Below are 5638 nucleotides of genomic sequence, written 5' to 3'. Positions count from 1 at the left end.
TAGGTGTGTGGGTCAGTTTATTTCTGGGCTCTTTATTCTCTGCCATTGATCTATGTGTCTGTTTTTATGTCAATCACACACTGAAAGAAACAACAATTTAAAGTCTCTGGAAAATGTCCCAAAAAGCATATAGCAAGTGAAGAAAATTTTACTTATTCAAGAAAATCTACTAAATCTCAGTAAGAAGAGCAAGAACTTGTGGCTCTTGTACCATGATCCTCTCTCTCACTCCCCAACTCAGTGTAATGGGCGCTCCACATTGGGGGATGTGCCTAAGAAATTGGAGCTTTCCTCAGATCTCAGTGAAGTGATACAATTTCTCACTGGTAGAGCAGAATGCCAGCATTTCTCACCACTCCTGCTTGCAGAGTCTAAATTCCTGGTGAGCACAATCAAGAGATGAGGGGTTCCTTCCTTCATCTAGCCTGCATTTCTGACAGAGAGTTACACCAAGAATACTGGGAATTGATTATACCAGCTCACTCAGAGAGCAGACGTTCCACACCAACAGAGGCAAGCTGACACCAGAGGTTATCACCTTCACCCAGAACTTGGCTTATAAAGGAGGGGTGACAATCAGAGGGGAGTAGAGAGCTATCCCCATCTGCAGCTCCTGAGCAGGGGCTCAGAGGTTTTGCCTAGAGAGAGAGGCAGTCAGTAAGAGTAGCTCAAAGCTCTTCCTAGAGGAACTGATTTTATTTGAAACAGATTTTGGGGAAGTTTAAGCTCAAGCACTCTTAAAAAATAATGGTGGTTTTGGTGGAAAGCAATTAAGTGGAGGATAATAGCTTTATGAACGTAACAAGTTAAATTGTAGGCCAGTCTGTTTACTGAGAGAACCAGGGAAAGAAAAGCTGAGATCTCTTTAGAGTCAAGAAAAACCTCAAAGACTGGCTTCAAAGACTACTCTTGCAAAGGAACCTGAATTTAACTAGATCATACTGTGGGACAATGGATGCCCTAGGGGATCATCAACACAACAGAGTGACTGTCCAATGACTAGTGAAGCCTAACATCTGGATGTGATACCAGCAGAGGCACACAACTTAACAGTGGAATCAGGGAAAGTCAGTCAAAGAGAACTCTGTTAAAAGTACTATGCTGCTACTGCTGCTGAGCCGCTTCAGTCGTGTCCGACTCTGTGCGACCCCATAGATGGCAGCCCACCAGGCTTCCCCGTCCCTGGGATTGTCCAGGCAAGAACACTGGAGTGGGTGGCCATTTCCTTCTCCAATGCATGAAAGTACTATGCTCCCAGGGTAAATGTATACTTACCCAAGATTGCATCCTTTGAGGAATAACATCAGAGACTACATTTATGGGAAATAGATTTCATTTAAAATATTTCAGTGAGGTCACTAAACAAATGAAAATGCAAACAATAAGGAAAATAAACTCTAGGGAAAAGGGGAGAACAGTATCCAAAATTACTACAAATTTCACCTAAAGTGTCCAGTTTTTAACACAAAAAAATATGAGACATAAAACATGAAGGAAAGTATGACCCGTACACAGGAAAAGAAAGCAGACAACAGAAGTTACCTGTGACTGGGTCTAGTTATTGGATTTAACTAAGACTCTACTGCAGCTATTATAAATGTATTCAAAAAATAAAGAAAATTATGTTTAAAGAAAAAAGTATGATGACTATGTCTCATAGAGAATATTAATAAATTGATATAAATTATCCAAAAGAACAAAATGGAAACTTTGGCAACAAAAGGTGAAGGAATTGAAATGAAGAATGTGATACACAGGCTCATCAGTTTATTTCCATTGGCAGAAGAAATCAGAGAACTTGAAGATAGATCAATAAAGATTATGAAATATCAAGAACAGAGAGAAAAAAAAGAATAAAGAAAATAAACAGAGCTGCAGAGAAACGTGGGATCCTGCTAAAGTGCACCAACATATATATAGCGGAAGAACCAGAGGGAGAGGAGAGAGAGAAAAAAGCAGAAAAAAGAAAAAGCTTAAAGCAATAATGGCTGAACATTTACCAGTTTGATTTTTTAAAAAGAAAGAAAATCCATTAACACATTAAGAGGCTCAACAAACTCCTAGGAAGATAAACACCAAGAGATCCACACTTAGACATATCATAGTAAAATTCCTGAAAGCCAAGGACACTGAGAAACTTTTAAAAGATCAAGAAAAAAGCTATTAATTATATATGAGAAAATTGTAAGATTAACAGCCAGCTTCATTGTTCAGGAAAGTTGGAGCCCAGAAGGTAGTGGGATAACATAGTCAAAGTCCTCAAAGAATAAATATGCTAAATAAGAATTTTATATTCAGCAAAACCATTTTCCAAAACTTTAGGTGAAATAAAGACTTTTCAAGAGAAATAAATACTTTTCCATTTTGGGAAACAGTCCAGCAATTCCTAAAAAAGCTAAACAAAGTATTACCATATGACCTAGTGATTCCACTCCTGCAAAAACATGCATCCACCTAAAACTTTTACACTGAAGTTCACAGTATCATTATTCATAATAGTGCAAAAGTGGAAACAACCCAAATGTTCATCAATTGTTACATGAATAAATAAAATGTGGTCTGTCCATACAATGGAATATTATTTGTTAAGAAAGAAACTATTGATATATACTACAACATGATGCACATTGAAAACATTATGTCAAATAAAAGAAGTTAGCCAAAAAATAAATAAGAAGAAGCTAATCACACAGCCTGGGTGGGAGGGGAGTTTGGGGGAGAATGGATACATGTATGTGTATGGTTGAGTCCCTTCCCTGTTTGCCTGAAACTATCACAACATAGTTAATTGGCTATACCCCAACACAAAATAAAAAGTTATTAAAAAAAGAAGTTTGCCATAAAAAACACATATACTATATGACTCTATTTATATGAAATGTTCAAAACAGACAAATGTGTGGAGAGAAAATAGATCGGTCGTTTCCCAGGTCTATGTGGGGATGGGTGCTTAGGTGTGAGGGGAAATAATGAGTGACTGTTTTTGAGTATGGAATTTCTTTTGGGATGTGATGAAAGTGTTCTCAATTTGATTGAACACAAATAAAAACCACAATGAGATATCATCTCACAACTGTTAATATAGCCATTACCAAAAAGAAAAAAGACAACAAATCTTGGCATGGATTTGGACAAAATGGGAAATGTGCACCATCAGTGAGATTGTAAACTGGTACAGATACCAGTATAGATACTGGTATAGAAAACAGTGTTTAGGACACTCAAAAATTTAAAGATAGAACTAACATATAATTCAGCAATTCTATTTCTAGGAATGTATTCAAAATAAACAAAACTAAATCAAAAAGAATATATGTCCCCTATGTTTTAGTTCAGTTCAGTTCAGTTCAGTCACTCACTCGTGTCCAACTCTTTTTGACCCCATGGACTGCAACATGCCAGGCTTCTCTGTCCATCATCAACTCCCAGAGCTTACTCAAACTCATATCCATCGAGTCAGTGATGCCATCCATCCATCTCATCCTCTGTCGTCCCCTTCTCCTTCTGCCTTCAATCTTTCCCAGCATCAGGATCTTTTCCAATGAGTCAGTTCTTTGCATCAGGTGGCCAAAGTATTGGAGTTTGTTTCAGCATCAGTTCTTCCAATGAATATTCAGGACCGATTTCCTTTAGGATTGACTGGTTTGATCTCCTTGCCCTAAGTTTATAGCAGCATTATTTACAGCAGTCAGATACGGAAACATATTGTGTCCATTAGTGGCTGAATGGATAAAGAAGTTGTGAGGTGTATGTGGGATATAGCCTGCCAGGTTCCTCTGTCTGTGGAATTCTCTAGGCAAGAATACTGGAGCAGGTTGCCATTTCCTTCTCCGGGGGATCTTCCCAACCCAGAAACTGAACGTGGGTCTGCTGCACTGCAGGCAGATTCTTTACCAACTGAGTGAAGAAAGCTGAGCACCGAAGAATTGATGCTTTTGAACTGTGGTGTTGGAGAAGACTCTTGAGAGTCCCTTGGACTGCAGGGAGATCCAACCAGTCCATTCTTTTTTTTTTTTTTTAATAAATTTATTTATTTTAATTGGAGGCTAATTACTTTACAGTATTGTACTGGTTTTGCCATACATCAACATGCTTTAGCATCAGTCCTTCCAATGAACACCCAGGACTGATCTCCTTTAGGATGGACTGGTTGGATCTCCTTGCAGTCCAAGGGACTCTCAAGAGTCTTCTCCAACACCACAGTTCAAAAGCATCAATTCTTTGGCTCTCAGTTTTCTTTATAGTCCAACTCTCACATCCATACATGACCACTGGAAAAATCATAGCCTTGACTAGACAAGCCTCTGTCGACAAAGTAATGTCTCTGCTTTTGAATATGCTGTCTAGGTCGGTCGTAACTTTCCCTCCAGGTACTAAGCATCTTTTAATTTCATGACTGCAATCACCATCTGCAGTGATTTTGGAGCACAAAAAAATAAAGTCAGCCAGTTTCTGCTGTTTCTCCATCTATTTGCTGTGAAGTGATGGGACCAGATGCCATGATCTTCGTTTTCTGAATGTTGAGCTTTAAGCCAACTTTTTCACTCTCCTCTTTCACTTTCATCAAGAGGCTCTTTAGTTCTTCTTCGCGTTCTGCCATAAGGATGGTGGCATCTGCATATCTTAGGTTATTGATATTTCTCCCTGCAATCTTGATTCCAGCTTGTGCTTCATCCAGCCCAGCATTTCTCATGATATACTCTGAATATAAGTTAAATAAGCAGGGTGACAGTATACAGCCTTGATGGACTCCAATTCAATGGATAGCAATGACTGCATGTAATAGATTATATATATAATATAATATATAGGAAAGTTATTTTAGTTAGAATAAAAGTTAAGAGAGTAAATCCTGAGTTCTCATTATAAGCAAAATTTTTCTATCTTCTCTTTTTATTATATTTGTATGAGATAACTGTTGTTAGCTGAATTTATTATAGTAATCATTTCACAATATATGTAAATCAAACCATGCTGTATGCCTTACACAGTGAAGAACATCAGCTATTTCTTAATAAATAGTTGAGAAAAAATTAATTGTCATCATTGTTGCATAATTGTGTGAATATACTAAAAAAACCATTTAATTGTAAACTTTTGATCATATAAATTTCAGATGTATAGCATTATAGTTCAATATCTGTATGCACTACAGAGTGTTTACCACTACAAGTCTACTTACTGTCCGTCACCATATACTTGACATCTTTCAGAAAGTTTGTCTACCCCACAACCCCCTTCCCCTCTGGTAACCAGTAATCTGTTATGAATTTCTTCTGTTTGTTTATTGTTTGGGGGGTTTTGTTATTGTTTGTTGTTTTTTAGATTCCACGTGTGCGTGAAATCATATGGTATTTGTCCTTTTGTGTCTCATTTGTTTCACTTAGCATAATACCCTTAAGGTCCATCCATCTGTGGGAGGATTCCATTCTTTTCAGTTCAGTTCAGTTCAGTCACTCAGTCGTGTCCGACTCTTTGAGACCCCATGAATCCCAGCACGCCAGGCCTCCCTGTCCATCACCAACTCCTGGAGTTCACTCAGACTCATGTCCATCGAGTTGGTGATGCCATCCAACCATCTCATCCTCTGTGGTCCCCTTCTCCTCCTGCCCCCAATCCCTCCCAGCATCAGAGCCTT

Source organism: Ovis aries, chromosome 3 (assembly GCF_016772045.2).
Source record: "Ovis aries strain OAR_USU_Benz2616 breed Rambouillet chromosome 3, ARS-UI_Ramb_v3.0, whole genome shotgun sequence".
NCBI lineage: Eukaryota > Metazoa > Chordata > Mammalia > Artiodactyla > Bovidae > Ovis > Ovis aries.
Note: the sequence above shows the minus strand (reverse complement) of the source record.